Consider the following 14,379-nt stretch of genomic DNA (forward strand, 5'->3'; position numbering starts at 1 on the left):
ATGTGTATGGATTGTTTCTTTATTTTTAACATTTTGGACCACGCTTGCACCACATGTTTTGTTTTTGCAAATTCTTTTTGTAAATCCTTTTCAAAGTCTTTTTGCAACATAGTCAAAGATAGATGAATAAGATTTTTGCAAAGCATTTTTAAGTTTTAAAAAAAATTTCTCCCCTTGTTTCAAATGCTTTTCCTTTGACTAAACAAAACTCCCCCTAAATGAGATCCTCCTCTTAGTGTTCAAGAGGGTTTTGATATATCATTTTTGAATTAATGCTTCCTCCCCCTTTAGAACATAATGAGATACCAATTTGAAATTGACCAATTGAAAATCTCCAAAAAATTAGGTGGTGGTGCGGTCCTTTTGCTTTGGGCTCATATTTTCTCCCCCTTTGGCATGAATCGCCAAAAACGGAATCATTAGAGCCCAACGAAATACTTTCTCCTCCTTTGGCCATAAAATAAATGAGTGAAGATTATACCAAAGTCGGAGAGTGATGCGAAGCAACGGCGAAGGATGAGTAGTAGAGTGGAGTGGAAGCCTTTGTCTTCGCCGAAGACTCCAATTCCCTTTCAATATACCTATGACTTGGTTTGAAATACACTTGAAAACACATTAGTCATAGCATATATCAAAGAGACATGATCAAAGGTATACTTATGAGTTATGTGTGCAAGTTTAGCAAAAGAAATTCCTAGAATCAAGAATATTGAGCTCATGCCTAAGTTTGGTAAAAGATTGTTCATCAAGTGGCTTGGTAAAGATATCGGCTAATTGATCTTTAGTGTTAATGTATGAAATCTCGATATCCCCCTTTTGTTGGTGATCCCTAAGAAAATGATACCGAATGGCTATGTGTTTAGTGCGGCTATGCTCAACGGGATTATCCGCCATGCGGATTGCACTCTCATTATCACATAGAAGGGGAACTTTGGTTAGTTTATAACCGTAGTCCCGTAGGGTTTGCCTATTCAAAGCAATTGCGCGCAACAGTGGCCTGCGGCAATATACTCGGCTTCGGCGGTGGAAAGAGCGACCGAATTTTGCTTCTTTGAAGCCCAAGACACCAAGGATCTTCCTAAGAACTGGCAAGTCCCCAATGTGCTCTTCCTATTGATTTTGCACCCCGCCCAATCGGCATCCGAATAACCAATCAAATCAAATGTGGATCCCTGAGGGTACCAAAGCCCAAACTTAGGTGTGTAAGCCAAATATCTCAAGATTCGTTTTACGGCCGTAAGGTGGGACTCCTTAGGGTCGGATTGGAATCTTGCACACATGCAAACTGAAAGCATAATGTCCGGTCGAGATGCACATAAATAAAGCAATGAACCAATCATCGACCGGTATACCTTTTGATCGATGGATTTACCTCCCGTGTCGAGGTCGAGATGCCCATTGGTTCCCATGGGTGTCTTGATGGGCTTGGCATCCTTCATTCCAAACTTGGTTAGAATGTCTTGTGTATACTTAGTTTGACAAATGAAGGTGCCCTCGTGGAGTTGCTTGACTTGGAATCCTAGAAAATACTTCAACTCCCCCATCATAGACATCTCAAATTTTTGTGTCATGATCCTACTAAATTCTTCACAAGTAGATTCGTTAGTAGACCCAAATATGATATCATCAACATAAATTTGGCATACAAACAAATCATTGTCAAGAGTTTTAGTGAATAAGGTAGGATCAGCCTTGCCGACTTTGAAGCCATTAGCAATAAGGAAATCTCTAAGGCATTTATACCATGCTCTTGGGGCTTGCTTGAGCCCATAAAGCGCCTTAGAGAGCCTATAGACATGGTTAGGGTACTCACCGTCTTCAAAGCCGAGAGGTTGCTCAACGTAGACCTCTTCCTTGATTGGTCCGTTGAGGAAGGCACTCTTCACGTCCATTTGATAAAGCTTGAAGCCATGGTAAGTAGCATAGGCCAATAATATACGAATTGACTCAAGCCTAGCTACGGGTGCATAGGTTTCACCAAAATCCAAACCTTCGACTTGTGAATACCCCTTGGCCACGAGTCGAGCTTTGTTCCTTGTCACCACACCATGCTCGTCTTGCTTGTTGCGGAAGATCCACTTGGTTCCTACAACATTTTGATTAGGACGTGGAACTAAGTGCCATACCTCATTCCTTGTGAAATTGTTGAGCTCCTCTTGCATTGCCATCACCCAATCTGAATCTTGGAGTGCTTCCTCTACCCTGTGTGGCTCAATAGAGGAAACAAAAGAGTAATGCTCACAAAAATGTGCAACACGAGATCGAGTAGTTACACCCTTTTGAATGTCGCCGAGGATGGTGTCGATGGGGTGATCTCGTTGGATTGCCTGGTGGACTCTTGGGTGTGGCGGCCTTGGTTGTTCATCCTCCTTGTCTTGATCATTTGCATCTCCCCCTTGATCATTGCCGTCATCTTGAGGTGTCTCATCTCTTTGATCTTCTCCTTCATCAACTTGAGCCTCGTCCTCATTTTGAGTTGGTGGAGATGTTTGTGTGGAGGAGGATGGTTGATCTTGTGTATGTGGAGGCTCTTCGGATTCCTTAGGACATACATCCCCAATGGACATGTTCCTTAGAGCGATGCACGGAGCCTGTTCTTCACCTATCTCATCAAGATCAACTTGCTCTACTTGAGAGCCGTTAGTCTCATCAAACACAACGTCACAAGAAACTTCAACTAGTCCTGAGGACTTGTTAAAGACTCTATACGCCCTTGTGTTTGAATCATATCCTAGTAAAAAGCCTTCTACAGTTTTAGGAGCAAATTTAGATTTTCTACCTCTCTTAACAAGAATAAAGCATTTGCTACCAAAAACTCTAAAATATGAAATGTTGGGCTTTTTACCGGTTAGGAGTTCATAGGATGTCTTCTTGAGGATTCGGTGTAGATATAACCGGTTGATGGCGTAGCAAGCGGTGTTGACTGCCTCGGCCCAAAACCGATCCGGTGTCTTGTACTCATCAAGCATGGTTCTTGCCATGTCCAATAGAGTTCGATTCTTCCTCTCCACTACACCATTTTGTTGTGGCGTGTAGGGAGAAGAGAACTCATGCTTGATGCCCTCTTCCTCAAGGAAGCCTTCTATTTGTGAGTTCTTGAACTCCGTCCCATTGTCGCTTCTAATTTTCTTGATCCTTAAGCCGAACTCATTTTGAGCCCGTCTCAAGAATCCCTTTAAGGTCTCTTGGGTATGGGATTTTTCCTGCAAAAAGAACACCCAAGTGAAGCGAGAATAATCATCCACAATAACTAGACAGTACTTACTCCCGCCGATGCTTATGTAAGCAATCAGGCCGAATAGGTCCATGTGTAGGAGCTCCAGTGGCCTGTCACTAGTCATAATGTTCTTGTGTGGATGATGAGACCCAACTTGCTTTCCTGCTTGGCATGCGCTACAAATCCTGTCTTTCTCAAAATGAACATTTGTTAGTCCCAAAATGTGCTCTCCCTTTAGAAGCTTATGAAGATTCTTCATCCCAACGTGGGCTAGTCGGCGATGCCAGAGCCAACCCATGTTAGTCTTAGCAATTAAGCATGTGTCGAGTTCAGCTCTATCAAAATCTACCAAGTATAGCTGACCCTCTAACACACCCTTAAATGCTATTGAATCATCACTTCTTCTAAAGACAGTGACACCTACATCAGTAAAGAGACAGTTGTAGCCCATTTGACATAATTGAGATACAGAAAGCAAATTGTAATCTAAAGAATCTACAAGAAAAACATTGGAAATAGAATGGTCAGGTGATATAGCAATTTTACCCAAACCCTTGACCAAACCTTGATTTCCATCCCCGAATGTGATGGCTCGTTGGGGATCTTGGTTTTTCTCATATGAGGAGAACATCTTCTTCTCCCCTGTCATGTGGTTTGTGCACCCGCTGTCGAGTATCCAACTTGAGCCCCCGGATGCATAAACCTACAAAACAATTTTAGTTCTTGGTTTTAGGTACCCAAACGGTTTTGGGTCCTTTAGCATTAGAAACAAGAACTTTGGGTACCCAAACACAAGTCTTGGAGCCCTTGTGTTTGCCCCCAACAAACTTGGCAAGTACTTTGCCGGATTTGTTTGTCAAAACATAAGATGCATCAAAAGTCTTAAATGAAATGCTATGATCACTTGATGCAATAGGAGTTTTCTTTCTAGGCAACTTAGCACGTGTTGGTTGCCTAGAACTAGATGTCTCACCCTTATACATAAAAGCATGGTTAGGGCCAGAGTGAGACTTCCTAGAATGAGTTCTCCTAATTTTGCTCTCGGGATAACCGGCAGGGTATAAAATGTAACCCTCGTTATCCTGAGGCATGGGAGCCTTGCCCTTAACAAAGTTAGACAAGTTCTTAGGAGGGGCATTAAGTTTGACATTGTCTCCCCTTTGGAAGCCAATGCCATCCTTGATGCCAGGGCGTCTCCCATTATAGAGCATACTTCTAGCAAATTTAAATTTTTCATTCTCTAAGTTATGCTCGGCAATTTTAGCATCTAATAATGCTATATGATCATTTTGTTGTTTAATTAAAGCCATGTGATCATGAATAGCATTGACATCAACATCTCTACATCTATCACAAATAGACACATGCTCAACGGTAGATGTAGAGGGTTTGCAAGAATTAAGTTCAACAATCTTAGCACGTAATATATCATTTTTATCTCTAAGATCGGAAATAGTAACATTGCAAACATAAAAATCCTTAGCCTTAGCAATCAAATTTTCATTTTCTACTCTAAGGTTAACAAGAGAATCATTCAATTCCTTAATCTTAGCAAGCAAATCATCATCATTTCTAAGATTGGGAATTGAAGCATTACAAACATGGGAATCAACCTTAGCAATTAATCTAGCATTTTCATTTCTAAGGTTGTTAATGGTCTCATGGCAAGTGCTTAGCTCACTAGACAATTTTTCACATTTTTCTACCTCTAGAGCACAAGCATTCTTAACCTTAACATGCTTTTTATTTTCCTTGATTAGGAAGTCCTCTTGGGAGTCCAAGAGATCATCCTTTTCATGGATGGCACTAATTAGTTCATTTAATTTTTCCTTTTGTTCCATGTTAAGGTTGGCAAAAAGGATATGCAAATTGTCTTCCTCACCACTATCATTATCATCACTAGAGGATTCATATTTAGTGGAGGATTTGGATTTAACCTTCTTCCTTTTGCCGTCTTTTGCCATGAGGCATTTGTGGCCGACGTTGGGGAAGAGGAGTCCCTTGGTGACGGCGATGTTGGCGGCGTCCTCGTCGAAAGAGGACTCGGTGGAGCTCTCGTCGGAGTCCCACTCCCGGCAAACGTGGGCATCGCCGCCTCTCTTCTTGTGGTACCTCTTCTTTTCTCTCCTCTTGCCCTTCTTGTCATTATCCCTGTCACTGTCACTTGATAATGGACATTTAGCAATAAAGTGACCGGGCTTACCACACTTGTAGCAAACCTTCTTGGAACGGGATTTGTAATCCTTCCCCTTCCGTTGCTTGAGGATTTGGCGAAAGCTTTTGATGATTAAAGCCATTTCCTCATTGTCGAGCTTGGAGGCGTCAATTGGTTGTCTACTTGGTGTAGACTCCTCCTTCTTCTCCTCCGTCGCCTTAAAAGCCACCGGTTGTGCTTCGGACGTGGAAGGTTCGTCAAGCTCATTGATCTTCTTTGATCCTTTAATCATGTATTCAAAGCTCACAAAATTCCCGATAACTTCCTCGGGAGTCATTAGTGTGTATCTAGGATTACCACGAATTAATTGAACTTGAGTGGGGTTAAGGAAAATGAGAGATCTTAGAATAACCTTAACCACCTCGTGGTCGTCCCACTTCTTGCTCCCGAGGTTGCGCACTTGGTTCACCAAGGTTTTGAGCCGGTTGTACATATCTTGTGGCTCCTCCCCTTGGCGAAGACGAAAACGACCGAGCTCCCCCTCGATCATTTCCCGCTTGGTGATCTTGGTGAGTTCATCACCCTCGTGCGCGGTTTTGAGTAGGTCCCAAATCTCCTTCGCATTCTTCAACCCTTGCACTTTGTTATATTCCTCTCTACTTAGAGAGCCGAGGAGTATGGTTGTGGCTTGGGAGTTGAAGTGCTCGATTTGGGCCACTTCGTCGGTATCATAATCTTCATCCCCTACGGATGGTACCTGTACACCAAACTCAACAACATCCCATATACTTTTGTGGAGTGAGGTTAGATGAAATCGCATTAAATCACTCCACCTAGCATAGTCTTCACCATCAAACATTGGTGGTTTGCCTAATGGGACGGAAATCAAAGGTGTATGTCTAGATGTACGAGAATAGTGTAAGGGGATCTTACTAAACTTCTTGCGCTCTTGGCGCTTAGAAGTTACGGACGACGCATCGGAGTCGGAGGTCGATGTTGATGAAGTGTCGGTCTCGTAGTAGACCACTTTCCTCATCCTCTTGTGCTTGTCGCCTTTCCGATGCGACTTGTGGGAAGAAGATTTTTCCTTCTTCTCTTTATGGTGAGAAGAAGAAGATCTTTTCTCCTTCCGTTTGGAGGAGTCCTTCTTCCTCTCCTTCCCCTTGGTGCGGGACTCTTCCGATGAAGTGCTCCCGTGGCTTGTAGTGGGCTTGTCGCCGGTCTCCATCTCCCTCTTGGTGTAATCTCCCGACATCACTTCGAGCGGTTAGGCTCTAACGAAGCACCGGGCTCTGATACCAATTGAAAGTCGCCTAGAGGGGGGTGAATAGGGCGAAACTGAAATTCTCAAAAATAATCACAACTACAAGCCGGGTTAGCGTTAGAAATATAATAGAGTCCGTGAGAGAGGGCACAAAACAAATCGTGAGCAAATGCGAAGTGAGGCATGATGATTTGTTTTACCGAGGTTCGGTTCTTGCAAACCTACTCCCCGTTGAGGAGGCCACAAAGGCCGGGTCTCTTTCAACCCTTCCCTCTCTCAAACGGTCCCTCGGACCGAGTGAGCTTCTCTTTCTCAAATCACTTGGGAATCAAACTTCCTGCAAGGACCACCACACGATTGGTGTCTCTTGACTCAATTACAAGTGAGTGTTTGATCACAAGAAAGAATGCCAAAGAAAAAGAAGCGATCCAAGCGCAAGAGCTTAAATGAACACTACAAATCACTCTCTCTAGTCACTAAGGCTTTGTGTGGAGTTGGGAGAGGATTTGATCTCTTTTGGTGTGCTTTGCAATGAATGCTAGCTCTTGTATAGTGGTTGGAAGCTGGAAAACTTGGATAACTTGAATGTGGGGTGGTTGGGGGTATTTATAGCCCCAACCACCAAACTAGCCGTTTGGTGAGGCTGTCTGTCGATGGCGCACCGGACAGTCCGGTGCACACCGGACATGTCCGGTGCGACAGCCACGTCACCAAAAGCCGTTGGGTTCGACCGTTGGAGTTCTGACTTCTGGGCCCGCCTGGATGTCCGGTGGCGCACCGGACATGCACTGTAGATTGTCCGGTGCGCCAGTATGGGCGTGCCTGCCCTCTACGCGCGCAGCGCGCGCATTTAATGCGTCGCAGGTAGCCGTTGGCGCCGAAATAGCCGTTGCCCCGCTGTTGCACCGGACAGTCCGGTGTACACCGGACAGTCCGGTGAATTATAGCGGAGTCGCCTCTGGAATTTCCCGAAGGTGAAGAGTTTGAAGTCAGAGTCCTCTGGTGCACCGGACATGTCCGGTGGCACACCGGACAGTCCAGTGCGCCAGACCAGAGGTGCCTTCGGTTGACCCTTGCTCCTTTATTTGAACCCAGTACTTGGTCTTTTTATTGGCTAAGTGTGAACCTTTTGCACCTGTAAAACTTATACACTAGAACAAACTAGTTAGTCCAAATATTTGTGTTGGACAATTCAACCACCAAAATTAATTATGGACTAGGTGTAAGCCTAATTCCCTTTCAAAGGGCACAGTAGTTGAAGAAAGTGCGAAAGCGTAACTGCTGGTCGCGGGATCTTTTTCAAAAAAGGCTCTCCCGCTCGTGCCCCAATCCCATCCAACGCGCACCTTGTGCTCGCAGGGATCCAGTCCTCGACATGGGGGCCCGGGCCCACATGTCACGCACCTAGGAACCGACCTCTAAGTGCGTAGGAGACAGACCGTCCCCTCGGCAGTAAACCGTCATGCACAACCGCACGTCGCCTAAGAGGCCGCTGAAGGATATTTTTAACTTAGGCGACGGCAGTAAGACGCCCCGCATGCGACCCGACGAAACCGCCGGACATGGGGGCCACATACCTACCAGCTGCAGGGAAGGCGTGGCAGGCCGCGTGACCAAAGACGGGTTGGCAGTGGCTACGTCCGCAAGTGCCTGAAAACAGCACACCAATCAGGTTTTGGCCCCACCTACAGGCTCGCATCCTCCCCTGAGGTGGGCCTGGGGGCCATTGTCGGTACCCTGAAACAGGGGTACCCCTTGCTACAGAATGAAGACGCTATACCCGCGCAGCTACCTCTAGTTGCATGGCAAACAACTCTCTGCCCCACCACATGGATGGCCCCAGGGTTGTCCACGTGGCCAGGAAAGGAGACGTACTCCAAGAAGCCAACAGTGGGTCTGGACCCCCATGCGGAAAGCGCCGGACCCCTGTACATGAAGAATGGACCCCCGGGGCAAGGTCCAGGACCCCCGCGAGTGCGACCTGGGCCTCCGGGATGGGTCCCGGACCCCTCTGCGTAGGGACCGAACTACCCACAGCTGGGCCTCGGTGAAAGTCGCCTAGAGGGGGGTGAATAGGCGGAATCTGAAATTTATAAACTTTAAGCACAACTACAAGCTGGGGTTAGCGTTAGAAATATAAACGAGTCCAAAAGAGAGGGCGAAAACAAATCACAAGCAAATGAAGAGTGAGACACGGTGATTTGTTTTACCGAGGTTCGGTTCTTGCAAACCTACTCCCCGTTGAGATGGTCACAAAGACCGGGTCTCTTTCAACCCTTTCCCTCTATCAAACGGTCACTTAGACCGAGTGAGCTTTCTCCTTATCTCACGGGCCACTTAGACCCTGCAAGGACCACCACACACTTGGTGTCTCTTGCCTTGGTTACAAAACACTTGAGAACAAGAAATGAGGAAGGAGGAAAGCAATCCAAGCGCAAGAACTTAAAAGAACACAAATATCATTCTCTCACTAGTCACTATTTGATTGGAATGATCTTTGGACTTGGGAGAGGATTTGATCTCTTTGTTTGTGTCTTGGAGTGAAGTCTAGAGCTCTTGTATAGAATGCAATAGCTGAAAACTTGGATGCCTTGAAGTGTTGGTGGTTGGGGGTAAGGTGTACATTTGTGTTGTGCCTAATAGACCGGCCCAAAGCACACAATTTTTGGCACGGCCCAGATCTGGCACGGCCCAACCTAATTGTGGGCCTGGGCCGGCACGACCCAATATGTGGGCCGTGCCTGGGCCTCAAGTCAAGCCCATGGGCTGGCCTGGCACGGCCCATTTAACTAAGGCAGATCGAGGCCGACTAAATATAGACTTGGTATTTAACTAAGGTCCGTCAAAGCTCATATGACCAGCACAACTTGGAGAATCTAGAGCTTCAATAGACCACCAATACCTAGATGGGGATAGTGAATAGTGATGATGATTATTGTATATGTATTCTGTATGGCTGTATAGTACTTAATTAAACACTAACTTAATTAAACACTGAACAGAGAACTGAATATTATTTCTGAGCTAGTTGTAAAAAGGTTTTTAATGTGCATCCACAAAACATCTTAGTTTTATTTTGGTCATATATATATTCTATACTTTTTGTTTATGTATTGTTGTTATATGTATATGGGCCGGTCTGGCACATTTAGGCATTTTGGGCTATTTGGACTGGCCTGGCACACATAACTAATTGTGGGCCGTGCCGTGGGCCGATGACTGGGCACACGTGCTGGCACGGCATGGCCCATAATTAGATATGTGCTTTTGTGGGCCGTGCCTTTGTGGGTCGTGCTTTTGTGGGCCTGTGCCGTGCCGGGCCAGGCTGGCCCACATGTACAGGTGGGTATTTATAGCCCCAACCACCAAAGCGGTCGTTGAGAGGGGCTGCTGTCGTATGGCGCACCGGACAGTCCGGTGCGCCACCGGACACTGTCCGGTGCTCTAGCCACGTCACCCAACCGTTAGGGTTCGACCATTGGAGCTCTAACAAGTGGGGCCACCGGACAGTCCGGTGGTGCACCGGACAGTCCGGTGGTGCACCGGACATTCACTGTTCATTGTTCGGTGCGCCTTTTGGCGCCTGCTCTGACTTCTGCGCGCGCAATTGCACTGTTCAGTTCATTGTTCACCTTTTGCAGACGACCGTTGGCGCAGATAGTCGTTGCTCCGCTGGCACACCGGACAGTCCGGTGTTACACCGGACAGTCCAGTGAATTATAGTGGTGCGGCTCCCCGAAAACCCGAAGCTGGCAAGTTCAGAGTTGATCCACCCTGGTGCACCGGACACTGTCCGGTGGCACACCGAACAGTCCGGTGCGCCAGACTAGGGCAGCCTTCGGTTGTCTTTTGCTCTTTTTATTTGAACCCTTTCTTGGACTTTGTATTGATTTGTTGTGAACCTTTGGCACCTGTAGAACTCATAATCTAGAGCAAACTAGTTAGTCCAATAATTTGTATTGGGCAATTCAACCACCAAAATTCATATAGGAAAAGGGTTGACCCTATTTCCCTTTCAATCTCCCCCTTTTTGGTGATTGATGCCAACACAAACCAAAGCAAATATAAAGGTGCAAAATTGAACTAGTTTGCATAAAGAAGTGCAAAGGTTGCTTGGAATTAAACCAATAATTATTTCTATTAGATACGCATGGGTGGTTTTCTTCTTATTTAAAATTTTGGACCACATTTGCACCACAAGTTTTGTTTTTGCAAATTATTTTGTAAATTCTTTTCAAAAACCTTTTTGCAAATAGTCAAAGGTACATGAATACGATTGAAAGAAGCATTTTCAAGATTTTGAAATTTTCTCCTCCTGTATCAAGTGCTTTTCCTTTGACTTAAACAAAACTCCCCCTCAATGAAATTCTCCTCTTAGTGTTCAAGAGGGTTTTGCAAATTTTTGAAGATACTAGAACTTTCTCCCCCTTTTGAACACAATAAGATATCAATTTGAAAACTTCATTTTAAAATTTGGTGGTGGTGCGGTCCTTTTGCTTTGGGCTCATACTTTCTCCCCCTTTGGCATGAATCGCCAAAAACGGATACTTGTGAGTGAAATATAAGCCCTTAGACTTTCTCCCCAATGGCAAACAAATAGATATGAGTGAAGATTATACCAAAGTGGAGAATGATGCGGAATACCGGCAAATACCGATGGAGTTGAGTGGAAGCGTCGTCTTTGCCGAATACTCCATTTCCCTTTCAATTCTATGACTAAGCATAATAATACACTTGAAAACACATTAGTCATAGACATAAGAGAGATATGATCAAAGGTATATAAATGAGCTATGTGTGCAAAGAATCAATCAAAATTCCTAGAATCAAGAATATTTAGCTCATTCCTAAGTTTAGTAAAGGTTTTCTCATCTAAAGGTTTGGTAAAGATATCGGCCAATTGATCTTTGGTGTTTATATAGGCTATCTCGATATCCCCCTTTGTTGGTGATCTCTCAAAAAGTGATACCGAATGGCTATGTGCTTAGTGCGGCTGTGCTCAACGGGATTATCCGCCATGCGGATTGCACTCTCATTATCACATAGGAGAGGGACTTTGCTAAATTTGTAGCCATAGTCCCTGAGGGTTTGCCTCATCCAAAGTAATTGCGCACAACAATGGCCTGCAACAATGTACTCGGCTTCGGCGGTAGAAAGAGCTACTGAGTTTTGTTTCTTTGAAGCCCAAGACACCAGGGATCTCCCCAGAAACTGACAAGTCCCTGATGTGCTCTTCCTATCAATTTTACACCCTGCCCAATCAGCATCGAAATATCCTAATAAATCAAACGAGGATCCCTTGGGGTACCAAAGACCAAACTTAGGTGTATGAACTAAATATCTCAAGATTCTCTTCACGGCCCTAAGGTGAACTTCCTTAGGATCGGCTTGGAACCTTGCACACATGCATACGGAAAGCATAATGTCCGCTCGAGATGCACATAAGTAAAGTAAACGTCCTATCATCGACCTGTATACCTTTTGATCTACGGATTTACCTCCCGTGTTGAGGTCGAGATGCCCATTGGTTCCCATGGGTGTCTTGATGGGTTTGGCATCCTTCATCCCAAACTTGGTGAGATTGTCTTGAATGTACTTCGTTTGGCTAATGAAGGTGCCCTCTTGGAGTTGCTTGACTTGAAATCCTAGAAAATACTTCAACTCCCCCATCATAGACATCTTGAATTTTTGTATCAAGATCCTACTAAACTCTTCACAAATAGATTTGTTAGTAGACCCAAATATGATATCATCAACATAGATTTGGCATACAAACAAATCATTTTCAATTGTTTTAGTAAAGAGAGTTGGATCGGCGTTTCTGACTTTGAAGCCATTAGTGATAAGAAAATCTCTTAGGCATTCATACCATGCTCTTGGGGCTTGCTTGAGCCCATAAAGCGCCTTAGAGAGTTTATAAACATGGTTAGGATACTCACTATATTCAAAGCCTGGAGGTTGCTCAACATAGACCTCTTCCTTGATAGGTCCATTGAGGAAGGCACTCTTCACGTCCATTTGATAGAGCTTAAAGCCATGGTAAGTAGCATAGGCAAGTAATATACGAATTGACTCAAGCCTAGCTACGGTTGCATAGGTTTCACCAAAATCCAAACCTTCGACTTGTGAATAACCCTTGGCCACAAGTCGTGCTTTGTTCCTTGTCACCACACCATGCTCATCTTGTTTGTTGCGGAAGACCCACTTGGTTCCTACAACATTTTGGTTAGGACATGGAACTAAATGTCATACCTCATTTCTCGTGAAGTTGTTGAGCTCCTCTTGCATCGCCAGCACCCAATCTGAATCTTGAAGTGCTTCCTCTACCCTATGTGGCTCAATAGAGGAAACAAAAGAGTAATGTTCAAAAAAATGAGCAACACGAGATCGAGTAGTTACCCCCTTATGAATATCGCCAATGATGGTGTTCATGGGGTGATCTCGTTGGATTGCTTGGTGGACTCTTGGGTGTGGCGGCCTTTGATCTTGTTCATCTTCCTTGTCTTGATCATGGGCATCTCCCCCTTGATCATTGCCCTCCTCTTGAGGTGGCTCATCTTCTCCTTCATCATCTTTAGCCTCATCCTCATCTTGAGTTGGTGGAGATGCTTGCATGGAGGAAGATGGTTGATCTTGTGCTTGTGGAGGCTCTTCAGATTCCTTAGGACACACATCCCCAATGGACATGTTCCTTAGCGCGATGCACGAAGCCTCTTCATCATCTAGCTCATCAAGATCAACTTGCTCTACTTGAGAGCCGTTAGTCTCATCAAACACAATATCACAAGAAACTTCAACTAGTCCAGTTGACTTGTTAAAGACTCTATATGCCCTTGTGTTTGAGTCATAACCAAGTAAAAAGCCTTCTACAGCCTTAGGAGCAAATTTAGATTTTCTACCTCTTTTAACAAGAATAAAGCATTTGCTACCAAAGACTCTAAAATACGAAACATTGGGCTTTTTACCGGTGAGGAGTTCATATGATGTCTTCTTGAGGATTCGGTGAAGATATAACTGGTTGATGGCGTAGCAAGCGGTGTTGACCGCCTCGGCCCAAAACCGATCCGAAGTCTTGTACTCATCAAGCATGGTCCTTGCCATGTCCAATAGAGTTCTTTTCTTCCTCTCCACTACACCATTTTGTTGTGGCGTGTAGGGAGAAGAGAACTCATGCTTGATGCCCTCCTCCTCAAGGAAGCCTTCAATTTGAGAGTTCTTGAACTCTGTCCCGTTGTCGCTTCTTATCTTCTTGATCCTTAAGCCGAACTCATTTTGAGCCCATCTCAAGAATCCTTTCAAAGTCTCTTGGGTTTGAGATTTTTCCTGCAAAAAGAATACCCAAGTGAAGCGAGAATAATCATCCACAATAACTAGACAATACTTACTCCCGCCGATGCTTATGTAAGCTATCAGACCGAAAAGATCCATGTGGAGTAGCTCTAGTGGCCTGTTAGTCTTCTTTATGTTCTTGTGTGGATGATGAACACCAATTTGCTTCCCTGCTTGGCATGCGCTACAAATCCTGTCTTTCTCAAAATGAACATTGGTTAGTCCTAAAATGTGCTCTCCCTTTAGAAGCTTGTGAAGATTCTTCATTCCAACGTGGGCTAGTCGGCGGTGCCAGAGCCGACCCATGTTAGTCTTAGCAATTAAGCAAGTATCGAGTTCAGCTCTATTGAAATCAACTAAGTATAGCTGACCCTCTAACACTCCCTTAAAAGCTATTGAATCATCACTTCTTCT

The sequence above is a fragment of the Zea mays genome, chromosome 9 (genome assembly GCF_902167145.1).
Source record: "Zea mays cultivar B73 chromosome 9, Zm-B73-REFERENCE-NAM-5.0, whole genome shotgun sequence".
NCBI classification, from domain to species: Eukaryota; Viridiplantae; Streptophyta; class Magnoliopsida; order Poales; family Poaceae; genus Zea; species Zea mays.